Below are 16,006 nucleotides of genomic sequence, written 5' to 3'. Positions count from 1 at the left end.
GTCATTCATGAGGATTTAATTAGGGGACATTCACAGACATCCTCTGGGAGCATTTCCTGATGTTAACTATGGAGTTGTGACTAGTTCTCAGTAATCTGGGAGAGCCTGGGCAACAGGAGTCCGTGGAACTCTTCTGTAAGCTCTACCTAGGCAAAAAGAGGCACAGAGCACTTGAAACTCTTCACCAGAAGAGGTTTGCATGTGCACAGGGGCAGATGATGTTGGGAAGGATTTGATCTCTTTTCCAGAGCAAGGGCCTAGGGTCAAATACAGGAGCTACAGGGCTGTCACCGAGACAGCGCCCAGTCCTTCCCGGGGACCCTGCACTCACACCATGTGTCATCATATAGCAATTAATTTCTGATATCAAAGTGTAAAAGTTGACCTCTTGCAGGTAAGAACTCTGTGTTTGGCAGGATTCTGTTGGCATGGGACCATTGCTCTGCTTTCTGTATCCCTTTCAGGAAAGCCTGAGCTCCCTACCTCCTAAGACATTCAGGGTTCATGCATGTAAAGTCCATTCACCAAGCAGGTTAGGGCACAAAAATTTTCAAATACTAAAGTATCAGAGCTGAATCTGCAGACTTGCCAGGAGCAAGATCCTACCTGGTGAGTCATAACTATGTCTGTCCACAGATATGAAGGGCTTGAAAGCTGGCGAGAGCTTGACACATTCCTGACCTGATTGAAGTTGGGGTGCATGACTTTTGCCCACAGAACTCCACGGTACAGCTAGTGGATGTTCCACCTCTCCTCAAGCCACAGGTCTTTCTTACTCCTTGTACACCACACTTTCCCAAGGAATTGTGCTGGTAACATTATCTACAGCTTCATTCTGGTCTCATCTGAGATGAAGGACCTTAGCCCTCAGTGTATCTTTTTCAATTCCCCTTACACTTATCCAAACTGTGTGCGCTGTGAGACATTCAGTGCCACAGTCTGGCAGGCTTTTTCTCCCATTTTAATTGTGAAGTCATGTCAAGTTCCCATACATTTGGAATCACCCTAGGAAACAGGTGTCCTGGGGTATCTGCCAGATCTACCTTGGGAACAGAAGGTATTGGGGACTTGAATGTGTTCAGCACAAGAGGATTGCTTGTGGGTAGGGACAGGTGATATTTGGAGTCAGTTGGTTTCACTTCAGTGGCCAGTGCTGATGGAGATGCAGCCTTTAGGGCCACGGTCAGAAGTTAAAAAAAAAAAAAAGCCACACTGATAGGGCTGATTACCTGCGAATGAGCATACATGAAGGCTGTTTTTTACCTCACAACAACTAATTTCTGATATCAAGGGAACAATTGTTGCCCTCCTGGAAAGTTGGGGCATTGATGCCTTATGTGTGTGCAGTGACTATTATTGTCCTCTGTGCCCTGCCATAGACTGTCTGAACATCCTTATTTCTGAGTCTCTAAGGGTTGCCACATGCCCAGTCTGTTTCCACAGCAGGTGAATATAATAGAAACTACTCAAAACCTGAAAATCAGAACCCAATGTACAGATTTGGTCAGCAGCCCATAAGGAGACTCTGCCCTCCAAATCCTACCGTTTTTACCCCCTGGCAGGAAAAGCTGCAAAGCTGGCAAGGGCCCCAAGCCCTCCTACACTGTTTGAGGTCAATTGTAGGGTTTTTATGCCACTTTAGGTTTCCCAGCTGGAGGTAAAATATGTTCCATTTCTCTATAGTTTACAGGTTTTCCAGTCATAGGACACCAAGCTTCCCTGGGGATTTGTGCCAGTCACTTCATTCACAGTTTTATTCCATGGTCATTTGAGACAAAGAATTTGGACACAAGTGCATCTCTTCCAATTCCCTTGATCTCTTTCTAAACAGGTTTTCCTGTCAGGTATTGAGAGTCTGAGCCTGGAAGTATTTCTCTGTGATTTTAATTGTGGAGTCCTGCTAAGTTCCCCTAAATTCAGGATAATGTGGGCAATGGGTTCCCCACAGCTCACCTGTGAGATCTGTCTTGGCAGCAGAAGGCAAAAAACGTGGGAAAGGGGCAAGTGTTATTGGGAGGGAGCCATCCTAACTTCTGTGCAAGGGGAGATAAGATCATAGGTTACACTCAGGAACCATGTGATTGTTACTCAGAGTGCCCAGCTTTCACAGCCAGCTAACACATGGTGTTTCCTACGGATATATTGTCCTCCTTTATGGAGACGTCTGCACTTTGCAGTCTTCTTTTGGCCTGAGGAGTGTTGGTTACCCTGATCCCACTATTCCCTGTGGCTTTTCTGCATTCTCAGAAGATCAAAGTTTGAGCATGAGCACTGTTTTTCCCCAGATGGTTAGGGAAGAGAGTCTATTAAAGGACTCTGGGACCAGAACCCAATTCCACAGACATGGTTGCCAACCAACACAGAGAAGCCAACTTTCAGATAGATAATGAGTGCCTCTACCTTTGAATAGAACAGTAAGGTATGAGCCACAAGCCTTTCTGCACTATCAAGGTCAGGAGGCAATGTCTTGTGGCTGGCGCCTCCTTTCTTCCCAACCCCCCCCCGCTCGGGGTTTCATTCTTACTCTCAGGACACCAAGTCCTAGGAAATAGTGCTCATGTCAAAGGTACTAGCTTCATTCCATTTTCACCTGAACTGAACAGCAGTTAGATAAGAAAATAAAGCAAAAGGTATCCAAATGATCTCTGTTAGTAGATGATATGAGATTATATATGGAGAAAAAGCACAAAGATTCCACAAAATACTATCAGAGCTACTAAATGAATTTAGTAAAATAACAGTATACACAACCAACATACAAAGAAACAGTTGCATTTATATACACAAACAATCCAAAATGTGGAAAGCAGATGACAAAATAAATCCATTTACAATAGCATCAAAAAGAATAAAATACTTAGGAACTAACTTAACCAAGGAAGTGAAAGACGTATACAATGAAAACCACAAACATTCCTACAAAAATTTTAGAATGATATAAGCAATGAAAGCGCATCCATGTTTATTTTTTTGTAAAGCAATATTGTTAAAATATCAATGCTATCTGAAGTGGTCTACAGATTCAGTGCAATTCCTACTAAAATCTCAACAATGATTTATGCAGAAATTTAAAAATTCATCTTAAAATTCCTATGAAATCATGAAGAAGCCCAAATAGCCAAAAAAAAAATTCTTAAAAAAGAAGAACAAAATTAGATGAGTCACATTTCCTGATTTGAAAACCTACTGGAAAGCTACAGTAATCAAGATACTCTGTTTATACAAATAGACATATACACCAATGGAATCGAACAAGAGCCCAGTAACAAATCCTCACATACATACATGGTCCAATGATGCTTGACAAAGGTACCAAGTCTATGTGGTGAGGAAAGAATAGTCTTTTCAACAAATGCTGCCAGAAAAGCTGGATATCCACATGTAAAAGAATAAAGTTGGATTCTTACCTAACACCATATGCCAAAATTAACTCAAAAATGGATCAAGGACCTAAATATAAAACATAAAAAAAAACTCTTAGAAGAAAATATAGGACAAAAGCTTCACTATATTGAATCTGGCAATGAGTTTTTGGATATAACACCAAACCCACGGGTAAGAAAAGACAATAGACAATTTGACTTTATGAAATTTTTAAAAATTGTGCATCAAAAGACACTATCAATAGAGTAAAAAGGTAATGAACAGAATGGGAGAAAATGCTTGCAAAGTACATATCTGTTAAGAGATTAATACTAGAATATATAGAGAATTCCTAAAACTCAACTGCAGCAATAACAATAACAACTAACACAACCAAACCAAAAATGGGCAAAAGACTCAAAAAGAAGATACACAGATGAAGATTTACAAATGGTCAGTAAGCACATGAAAAGATGCTCAATATTATTAGTCATTAATAAAGTGCAAATGAAAACTATGAGGTAACAATCTTTTACCCATTGTTATGGTTACTATTAAAAGAAAAAAAAAGAAAACACCATGTGTTGGTGAGGATGTGGTGAAATTAGAATATTTGCACACTGTTGGCATGAGTGTAAAATGGTCAAGCCACTATGGAAAACAGTATGGTAGTTCCTTAACTCTAAAATAGAATTCCACTTCTGGGTATATACCCAGAACTGAAAAATTTGTAAAACATGTGTATAGTAGCATTATTTACAATAGCTAAAATGCAGAGGCAGCCCAAGCATCTATCAATGGATAAGTAAAATGTATATACATATAATGCAATATTATTCAGCCTTAAGAAAGAAAAAAATCTGGAATATGGTACAACACGGATGAAACTTTAGAACATTAAGCCTAATAAAACAAGCAAGTCAAATATAAATAAATATTGTATGATTCCATTTATATACAGTGCTTAAAGTAGCCAAAATCATAAAGGGAGAAAGTAGAATGGTAGTTGCCAGAACTGGGGGGAGGGGAGAACAGGGGAGAACATTGAACATTGTTCAATGGTGATAAAGTTTGAGTTGTACACAATGAGAAGAGTTTCAGGGGTGGATACTTATGACGGCTGTACAACAATGGAAATATATTTAATACCACTGAACTTTATGCCTAAAATAATTAAAGCAATAAGTTTTATCTTATGTGTATTTTACCAAATATTTTTTTAATTATCCAAAGTCTTCAATAGACACCTCACCGAAGAAAATATAAAAATGTAAAATAAGCATATGAAAAAAATGTTCCACATTGTATGTCATCAGAGAAATGAAAATTAAAACAATAAAGAAATACTGCTTCACACCTATTATTATTTTTATAAACAAAATCATCAGGCATCTACCATGTATTAGTCTTTACACTAAGAGCTGAAAATATAGCAGGAAATTTAAAGAAAAATATGTTGTTCTCTTGTGTTATTTAAATTCCAATGAGAGCAATAGCTGGATCTTTATTTTTTTTGTTTTATGTGCTTTTTTAAAATAAAATTTATTGTCAGATTGGTTTCCATACAACACCCAGTGCTCATCCCAACAGGTGTCCTCCTCAATGCCCATCACCCACCCTCCTGTCCCTCCCACCCCCCCATCAACCCTTAGTTTATTCTCAGTTTTTAAGAGTGTCTTATGGTTTGGCTCCCTGCCTCTCTTTTTTTTTCCTTCCCCTCCCCCATGGCCTTCTGTTAAGTTTCTCAGGATCCACATAAGAATGAAAACATATGGTATCTGTCTTTCTCTGTATGACTTATTTCACTTAGAATAACACTCTCCAGTTCCATCCAAGTTGCTACAAAAGGCCATATTTCATTCTTTCTCATTGCCACGTAGTATTCCTTTGTGTATATAAACCACAATTTCTTTACCCATTCATCAGTTGATGGACATGTAGGCTCTTTCCATAATTTGGCTATTGTTGCTATTGTTGCAAGTGCTGCTATAAACATTGGGGTGCAAGTGCCCCTATGCATCAGCACTCCTGTATCCCTTGGGTAAATTCCTAGCAGTGCTATTGCTAGGTCATAAGGTAGATCTATTTTTAATTTTTTTTAAAAACCTCCACACCGTTTTCCAGGGCAGCTGCACCAGTTTGCAATCCCAACAACAGTGCAAGAGGGTTCCCGTTCTCCACATCCTCGCCAGCATCTATGGTCTCCTGATTTGTTCATTTTAGCCACTCTGACTGGTGTGAAGTGATATCTGAGTGTGGTTTTGATTTGTATTTCCCTGATGAGGAGCGACGTTGAGCATCTTTTCATGTGCCTGTTGGCTATCTGGGTGTCTTCTTTAGAGAAGTGTCTATTCATGTTTTCTGCCCATTTCTTCACTGGATTATTTGTTTTTCGGGTGTGGAGTTTGGTGAGTTCTTTATAGATTTTGGATACTAGCCCTTTCTTCCATATGTCATTTCCAAATATCTTTCCCATTCTGTTGGTTGCCTTTTAGTTTTGTTGGTTGTTTCCTTTGCAGTGCAGAAGCTTTTTATCTTCATGAGGTCCCAATAGTTCATTTTTGCTTTTAATTCCCTTGCCTTTGGGGATGTGTCAAGTGAGAAATTGCTGTGGCTGAGGACAGAGAGATTTTTTTCCTGCTTTCTCCTCTAGGGTTTTGATGGTTTCCTGTCTCACATTCAGGTCCTTCATCCATTTTGAGTTTATTTTTGTGAATGGTGTAAGAAAGTGCTCTAGTCGCATTCTTCTGCATGTTACTGTCCAGTTCTCCCAGCACCATTTGTTAAAGAGACTGTCTTTTTTCCATTGGATGTTCTTTCCTGCTATGTCAAAGATGAGTTGGCCATACTTTTGTGGGTCTAATTCTGGGGTCTCTATTCTATTCCATTGGTCTATGTGTCTGTTTTTGTGCCAATACCATGCTGTCTTGATGATGACAGCTTTGTAGTAGAGGCTAAAGTCTGGGATTGTGATGCCTCCCGCTTTGGTCTTCTTCTTCAAAATTACTTTGGCTATTCGGGGTCTTTTGTGGTTACATACAAATTTTAGGATTGCTTGTTCTAGCTTCGAGAAGAATGCTGGTGCAATTTTGATTGGGATTGCATCGAATGTGTAGGTAGCTTTGGGTAGTATTGACATTTTAACAATATTTGTTCTTCCAATCCATGAGCGTGGAATGTTTTTCCATTTCTTTATACCTTCTTCAATTTCCTTCATAAGCTTTCTATAGTTTTCAGCATACAGATCTTTTACATCTTTGGGTAGGTTTATTCCTAGGGATTTTATGCTTCTTGGTGCAATTGTGAATGGGATCAGTTTCTTTATTTATCTTTCTGTTGCTTCATTATTAGTGTATAAGAATACAACTGATTTCTGTACATTAATTTTGTATCCTGCGACTTTGCTGAATTCATGTTTCAGTTCTAGCAGACTTTTGGTGGAGTCTACTGGGTTTTCCATGTATAATATCATGTCATCTGCAAACTGAAAGCTTGACTTCACCTTTGCCTATTTTGATGCCTTTGATTTCCTTTTGTTGTCTGATTGCTGATGCTAGAACTTCCAACACTATGTTAAACAACAGCGGTGAGAGTGGACATCCCTGTCATGTTCCTGATCTCAGGGAGAAAGCTCTCAGTTTTTCCCCATTGAGGATGGTATTAGCTGTGGGCTTTTCATAAATGGCTTTTATGATGTTTAAGTATGTTCCTTCCATCCCAACTTTCTTGAGGGTTTTTATTAAGAAAGGATGCTGAATTTTGTCAAATGCTTTTTCTGCATCGATTGACAGGATCATATGGTTCTTTTCTTTTCTTTTCTTTTCTTTTCTTTTCTTTTCTTTTCTTTTACTAATGTGATGTATCACATTGATTGATTTGTGAATGTTGAAAGAGCCCTGCAACCCAGTAATGAATCCCACTTCATCATGGTGAATAATTCTTTTTATATGCAGTTGAATTTGATTTGCTAGTATCTTTTTGAGAATTTTTGCATCCATATTCATCAGGGATATTGGCTTGTAGTTCTCTTTTTTTGCTGGGTCTCTGTCTGGTTTGGGAATCAAAGTAATGCTGGCTTCATAAAACGAGTCTGGACGTTTTCCTTCCCTTTCTATTTTTTGGAACAGCTTGAGAAGGATAGGTATTATCTCTGCTTTAAATGTCTGGTAGAATTCCCCAGGGAAGCCACTTGGTCCTGGACTCTTATTTGTTGGGAGATTTTTGATAACTGGTTCAACTTCTTCGTTGGTTATGGGTCTGTTTAAATTTTCTATTTCTTCCTGTTTGAGTTTTGGAAGTGTGTGGGTGTTTAGGAATTTGTCCATTTCTTCCAGGTTGTCCAGTTGGTTGGCATATAAGTTTTCATAGTATTCCCTGATAATTGCTTATATTTCTGAGGGATTGGTTGTAATAATTCCATTTTCGTTCATGATTTTATCTATTTGGGTCCTCTTCTTTTTCTTTTTTGAGAAGCCTGGCTAGAGGTTTAGCAATTTTGTTGATTTTTTCACAAAACCAACTCTTGGTTTCATTGATCTGCTCTACTGTTTTGTTTTGTTTTGTTTTTTTAATATTCTATGTTGTTTATTTCTGCTCTGCTCTCTATTGTTTCTCTTCTTCTGCTGGGTTTGGGGTGTCTTTGCTGTTCTGCTTCTATTTCCTTTAGGTGTGCTGTTAGATTTTGTATTCTTGTTTCTTGAGATAGGCCTGGATTGCAATGTATTTTCCTCTCAGGACTGCCTTCGCTGCATCCCAAAGCGTTTGGATTGTTGTATTTTCATTTTCATTTGTTTCCATATATTTTTAAATTTCTTCTCTAATTGCCTGGTTGACCCATTTATTCTTTAGTAGGGTGTTCTTTAACCTCCATGGTTTTGGAGGTTTTCCAGACTTTTTACTGTGGTTGATTTCAAGTTTCATAGCATTGTGGTCTGAAAGTGTGCATGGTATGATCTCAATTCTTGTATACTTATGAAGGGCTGTTTTGTGACCTAGTATGTGATCTATGTTGGAGAAGGTTCCATGTGCGCTCGAGAAGAAAGTATATTCTGTTGCTTTGGGATGCAGAGTTCTAAATATATCTGTCAAGTCCATCTGATCCAGAGTATCATTCAGGACCCTTGTTTCTTTATTGATCCTGTGTCTAGATGCTCTATCCATTGTTGTAAGTGGAGTATTAAAGTCCCCTGCAATTACCACATTCTTATCAATAAGGTTCCTTATGTTTGTGATTAATTGTTTTATATGTTTGGGGGCTTTTGTATTCGGTGCATAGACATTTATAATTGTCAGCTCTTCCGGATGGATAGACCCTGTAATTATTATATAATGCCCTTCTTCATCTCTTGTTACAGCCTTTAATTGAAATTCTAGTTTGTCTGATGTAAGTATGGCTACTCCAGCTTTCTTTTGACTTCCAGTAGCATGATAGATAGTTCTCCATCCCCTCACTTTCAATCTGAAGGTGTCCTCAGGTCTACAATGAGTCTCTTGTAGACAGCAAATAGATGGGTCTTGTTTTTTTATCCATTCTGTTATCCTATGTCTTTTGGTTGGAGCCTTTAGTCCATTTACATTCAGTGTTATTATTGAAAGATATGGGTTTAGAGTCATTGTGATGTCTATAGGTTTCATGCTTGTAGTGGTGTCTCTGGTACTTTGTGGTCCTTGCAACATTTCACTCACAGAATCCCTTAGGATCTCTTGTAGGGCTGGTTTAGTGGTGAGGAATTCCTTCAGTTTTTGTTTGTTTGGGAAGACCATTATCTTTCCTTCTATTCTGAATGACAGACTTGCTGGATAAAGGATTCTTGGCTGCATATTTTTCCTGTTCATCACACTGAAGATTTCCTGCCATTCCTTTCTGGCCTGCCACGTTTCAGTAGATAGGTCTGCCACTACTCTTCTGTGTCTACGTTTGTAAGTTAGAGCCTGTTTATCCCTAGATGCTTTCAGAATTTTCTCTTTATCCTTGTATCTTGCCAGTTTCACTATGATATGTCGTGCAGAAGATCAATTCAAGTTACGTCTGAAGGGAGTTATCTGTGCTTCTTGGATTTCAGTGCCTTTTCCCTTCCTCAGATCAGGGAAGTTCTCAGCTATGATTTGTTCAAGTCCACCTTCAGGCCCTTTCTCTCACTCTTCTTCTTCTGGAATTCCTATGATACGGATATTGTTCCATTTGATTGCATCACTTGGTTCTCTAATTCTCCCCTCATACTCCTGGATTTTTTTTATCTCTTTTTCTAAATGTCCTCTTTTTCCATAATTTTATCTTCTAATTCACCTATTCTCTCCTCTGCCTCTTCAATCCATGCTATGGCCACCTCCATTTTATTTTGCACCTCATTTATAGCATTTTTTAGCTCTTCATTACTATTTCTTAGTCCCTTGATCTCTGTAGCAATAGCAATAGATTCTCTGCTCTCCTCTATGCTTTTTTCAAGCCCAGAGATTAATTTTATTATTCTAAATTCTTGTTCGGATATATTGCTTAAATCGTTTTTGATCAATTCATTAGCTGTCGGTACTTCCTGGAGTTTCTTTTGAGGAGAATTCTTCCGTTTCATCATTTTGGGTAGTCCCTGCAGTGGCTCCAGACTGCAGGGCACTTCCCCTGTGCTGTCGGGAGTAACTTGTGTTGGTGGGCGGGGCCACAGTCAGACTGGTGTGCACCTTATCTTCCCCTCTCTCAGGGGTGTGGAGTGGTGTGGCCTCTGTCTGGGCTATTTGCACTTTGCCAGGCTTGTGGTGCTGCTTCGATGGGATCTGGTGTATTAGCCGGCGGATCTGCAAGATGCACAGGGGTGGGAGGGGAAGGCTGAGCTCCCTTTGCCTTCCATGGTTCCCTGCAGGAGGGGCCCTGCAGAAGCAGGAGGGAGGCTGACCTGTCAGAGGGATGGATCCACAGAAGCCACAGAAGTACAGCATTGGTGTTTGTGCAGTGCAAGCAAGTTCGATGTTGGGAACTGGTTCCCTTTGGAAGTTTGGCTGGGAGATGGAAGAGGGAGATGGTGCTTCCCAGCACCGTTTTTTCCCTGCTGAGCTAAGTTCTGTCTTCCAGGGCTCAACAACTCTCCCTCCCAGCATCTTCTTGACCTCCCCACTCTCCAAGAGCAGAGCTGTTGACTTTTCACATTCCAAATGTTAAGTCCCACTGGCTGTCAGAACTCAGGGAGTCCAGCCCCTCTGCTTTTGCAAGGGGCTCTGCCTTGCTGGGGTGGGCTGCTCCTCCACCACCCCAGCTCCCTCCCACCAGTCCATGTAGCATACACCGCCTCTCCGCCCTTCCTACCCTCTTCCATGGGCTTCTTGTCTACACTTGGCTCCAGAGAATCCATTCTGCTAGTCGTCTGGTGGTTTTCTGGGTTAGATAGGCAGATGTGGATGGAATTTAAGTGATCAGCAGGACGAGGTGAGCTCAGCATCCTCCTACACTGCCATCTTCCCAGGTCTCTTTCTTAATGAATGTGTTTTTTAAGAAATTGGTTCATTTTATCTAGGTTATAAAATTTGTAGGTATAAAGTTGTATATCATATACAAAGTCTACATTGGTGTGTTTTTTATTTCAACATCAAATTATTCACTCCACTTTATTCTTGCTTGAATGTTTTCTGAAGAGAATTCCAAAGTAATTCTTGTTCTGTTTCTCTATATCTAAGGTTTTACACCCACCACAACTACCACTGGCTTCTTTCAAGATGTTTTCTTTGCCTTTGATTTTCTGAAGTTTGAATATGACATTCCAAGGTGTATATTTTCTGGTATTTTTCATAGTTGACGTTTTCTGAGCTTCTCAGATCTGTAGTTTTGTGTCTGTTAATTAGAGAATTCTCGGCCATTACTTCAAATATTTCTAATGTTCTCTATCCTTTCTTTCTGATACCCCATTATGTATATCTTAGACCTTTTTGTAATTATTTCACAGTTCTTGGATATTCTATCCCATTGTTTTTATTCTTTTATCTCTTCGCATTTAACTTTTGGAAGTTTCCATTGACATATCTTCAAATTTACTGATTCTGTCTAGTCTGTTGAGTTCATCAATACATTCTTCATTTCTATTATAGTATTTTTGTTTTCTAACATTTTCTCTTGATTCTTTTTTAGAGTTCTCATGTCTCTGCTTACATTACCCATCTGTTCTTGCATGTTATCCATTTCTTCCATTAAATACATCAGCATATTTATCATAGTTATTTTAAACTCAAAGTCTGATAATTCCAAAATTTCTGCCAATTCTGAGTCTAGTTCTAATGCTTACTTTGTTTCTTCAGACCATTTTGCCTTTTAGTGTGCATTGTAATTTTCTTTAACAGTTATATATATGTGTGTGTGTGTGTTTGAGATATATATATATATGTTTGAGATATATATATACATATATATATTAATATTAGTTGAAAGGCACTGAAGTAGATTGGTCTTTAGTGTAAGCTTTTATGTTTGTCTGGCTAAAAGTTATACTGTGTTTACTATTTGCTATAGCTGTGATGTTAGAGGCTAAAATTTCCTCTACTGTCCTTGTTTTTGTCTCCCATATTGTCTTTAGTTATCCATAGACCCCATAATAAGGTCTGAGGCTTTCAATTATTTCAGCTATAACCCCCTGCTATTATTCAGGAGTTCTACTGATGTGGTGGTAATGTATGGGAGGAGAGTAAGCAAGACTTGTGTAGTCCTATAATTAGGTTTTATTTTTTTCATGGGCCTAAATTATGCATTTTCCTTCCTCTTTGTCAAAATCTAAAGAGAGATGGACTTGGGAGTTTCCTTTGCCAGGTTTGTCAGGCTTTGGTAAAATTCTCTTATGTTAGGTTATGGTAGAATAATTTCCTTGAAGGAAGGCCTTGTTTAAGGAGAAGAAACCTCTATATATATTTGAGAATGGTTGTTTTTATTTTCCCCTGTGAGAAGCACTACAGTTTTTTCTTTGATATTCATAGTGAAAAACTGGTAGGGATATTTCAAGAAAAATTATGGAAAGTGTAGGGCTTAAGAGTAGGCTCCTTCAGAGTTTTAAGCTCTAAGCTTAGTCTGCACAAAGACTCCAGAAATTCATCAATTATAGTTTAAATATACTGACCTAAGCTATGGGCTTCTGTTCCTGGTAAGTTGTAATTCTCTATAATTGCCTATTTGTTTAGTTAGTTTTCAGGATCACAGTTTGTCTTATGTTCTCGATTCTTTGATGAATCAAGAATTGTTGCATTTCAGTTTGTTCAGCTTTATTCTTATTGTGAGGATGCATGTGATGACTGTCAAGCTCTTTACATGTCAGAAATAAGAAGTTTATTTTTGTTTATTGTGTTTTGAATTGCTTTCAAGCTGTATAAACAGATCATTTGAAGTTTAGTCAGACTTTACAGATGATACTCTGCTTACTTTACAAGTGTTAATGTAATTCTTAGGGTATCTTTCATTAGCTTTCCATGTTGTTAAAAAGTAGTACAAAGTGTTCTATTATTTCTGATAATAGTAGTAATAGATAGCTCTGTGGTTGTTAGGAGGGGGAAATGATTACTTTGTCATTTTTTATGTTAGTGATAGTGCCTTTGAATTAGAATGATATTCTAGAACTATCAAATAGAAAAATATCCTTGTAGCAAAATGACAAAAGTAAAAATAAGGAATTTGTCTTCAAATGTAAGTTAACACATGAAATGAGGCTGAAATATTGGCTATTTGTTCTCCTTTAAGTACATTTTAAAGTTATTTAAAAGGTAACCAGAAGAATCAAGGTAATGCCGGCCTCATAGAATGAGTTTGGAAGTTTTCCTCCCATTTCTACTTTTTGGAACAGTTTGAGAATAGGTATTAACTCTTTTTAAAACATCTAGTAGAATTCTGCTGGGAAGCCATCTAGTCATATTGTTTGTTGGGAAATTTTTTGTTGCAGACTATGAATCTGGAGTTCTCTCTTGTCCAGCAAGAGAGTGAACACAGAATTGAATATAAGAGAGGCTAATGTCTAGAAGGAGACAAGAGCCCTCAACAGTGGTTTTGTCTCCATATTTATTGAGCTCTCAAGATCTCACACATGTGGTGAATGTGAAGAAAACAATCAGACAGTAATCATCTTGTATGTGTGAGAAGCAAAGGGTCTGGGAGCAAGTGGTGTTTGTGATGAAGGTATATTAGTGCCAGATGGAAAGTAATTTCCTGCAGGTGATACAACAAGTTACTCATGATCCCATTACAATATCTCGCTAGCTAACATCGGGCACTTTCACCTCATGGTGGTGGCTTTCCACCCTAAGCTTTTTTCTAACCCATTTATGTAAGTAGAACCTACTTCTCCCGCAATTTTTGGTTACTGATTCAATTTCTTTGCTGGCTATGGGACTATTCAAATTTTCTGTTTCTTCCTCTGCCCATTTTGGTAGTTTGTGTGTTTCTAGGAATTTATCCATTTCTTCCAGATTGCCCAGTTTGTTGGTATATAACTTTTCATAATATACTCTTGTGATTTTTAAAAAAATATTTAAAAAATGTTTTTTTAGTGTTTATTATTTTTGAGACAGAGAGACAGAAAGAGAGCAAGCAGGGAAGGGGCAGAGAGAGGGAGACACAGAATTGGAAGCAGGCTCCAGGCTCTGAGCATTCAACACAGAGCCTGACACAGGGCTCAAACTCAAAGACCGCGAGATCATGACCTGAGCTGAAGTCGACCTCCCAGCCGACTGAGCCACCCAGGTGCCCCAAAAATCTTTTTTTAATGTTTATTTATTTTTGAGAGAGACAGAGTGCAAGCAGGGGAGGGGCAGAAAGAGAGATGGGTCCCAGGATCCGAAGCAGGCTCCAGGCTGTGAGGTATCAGTACAGAGCCAAACTCAGGACTTGAACTCATGAGCCATGAGATCATGACCTGAACTGAAGTTGGATGCTTAACCACTGAGCCACGCAGGCACCCCTCATAATATTATCTTATACTTGTTAGTATTTCTGTAGTGTTGGTTGAGCTCTCTCATCTTCCATTTGTGATTTTATTTATTTGGATCCTTTCTCTTCTTTTTGATAAGCCTGGATAGAGGTTTATCAATTTTATTCCAAAGAATTAGCTCTTAGTTTCATTAAACTGTTCTACTGTTTTGGCTTTTTTTGTTTGTTTCTATATTGTTTATTTCTCCTCAAATCTTTATTATTTCCCTTCTTCTCTTTGACTTAGACTTTATTCACTACTCCTTTTCTAGTTCCTTTTGGTGTAAGTTTACGTTGTGTATTTGAAAGCTTTCTTGTTTCTTCAAGTAGGTCTGTATGGCAATCACTCTCCTCTTGGGACTGCCTTTGCCGCATCCCAAAGGTTTTGGACTGTTGTGTTTTAATTTTCATTTGCTTCCTTGTATTTTTTTTTAATTTCTCCTTTAATTTCCTGGTGTATCCATTCATTCTTTAGTAGCATGTTCTTAAAACTCTATGTGTTTGTGGTCTTCCCAAATGTTTTCTTGTGGTTGACATCAAGTTTCATAGCATTGTAGTCTCAAAATATGCATGGTGTGGTCTCAATCTTTTGTACTTGTTGAGGGATGATTTGTGATCCAATATGTGATCTATTCTGGAGAATGTTCCATGTGCACTTGAGAAGAATGTGTATTCTACTGCTTTAAGATACAATGTTCTGAATATATCTGTTAAGTCCATCTGGTCCAGTGTGTCATTCAAAGCCATTGTTTCCTTATTTATTTTCTGCTTAGATGATCTGTCCATTGCTATAAGTGGGGTATTAAAATCCTTTGTATTTGTTATTAATTGATTTATATATTTGAGTGTTTCAAGCTGGCAGCATAAATATTGGCAATTGTTAGATCTTGATGGATAGACCCTTCAATTATGGTATAGTGCCCTTCTTCATCTTCTTGTTATAGTCTATGGGTTAAAATCTAGTTCATCTGACATAACTATGGCTACTCAGGCTTTCTTTTGACAAGACGAAGACCCCACTAAAAAGGAGAATTATAGGTCAACATTCTTGATGAAACTGAATGCAAAAATTATCAACAAGATACTAGTAAATCAAGTCTAACAGTCCATTAAAACAATTATTTACCATGATCAAGTGGGATTTATTCCTGGGCTGCAAATCAATCAACGCAATACACATAATAAAAGAAGGAATAAGAACCATGTGATACTCTCAATAGATGCAGAAAAAGCTTTTGACGAAATACAGCATACATTCTTAATAAAAACCCTTTAAAAAGTATGTATAGATGGGACATACCTCCACATCATAAAGACCATATACAAGACAAAACAAAAACAAAAACATAAACGTAAACAAAAACAAAAACAAAACATAGCTAATATGACTCTCACTGGGGAAAAATACTGAGAGCCTTTCCTCTACAGGAAAAATACTGAGAGCCTTTCCTCTACAGTCAGGAACAAGACAGGGATGTCCACTCTCACCATTGTTATTTAACATAGTACTGGAAGTCTTAACCTCAGTAATCAGACAATAAAAAGAAGTTAAAATCATCCAAATCACCAAGGAATAAGTAGAACTTCCAATATTTGCATGTTACATAATACTCTATGTAGAAAACCCAAAAGACTCCACAAAAAAAATTATGAGAAATAATATATGAATTCAAGAAAGTCACAGGGTATAAAATCAATATACATAAATCAGTTGCATTTTTA

Source organism: Leopardus geoffroyi, chromosome D4 (genome assembly GCF_018350155.1).
Source record: "Leopardus geoffroyi isolate Oge1 chromosome D4, O.geoffroyi_Oge1_pat1.0, whole genome shotgun sequence".
NCBI classification, from domain to species: domain Eukaryota; kingdom Metazoa; phylum Chordata; class Mammalia; order Carnivora; family Felidae; genus Leopardus; species Leopardus geoffroyi.
The sequence above is the reverse complement of the archived record's forward strand: the minus strand, read 5'-3'. Positions refer to the sequence as shown.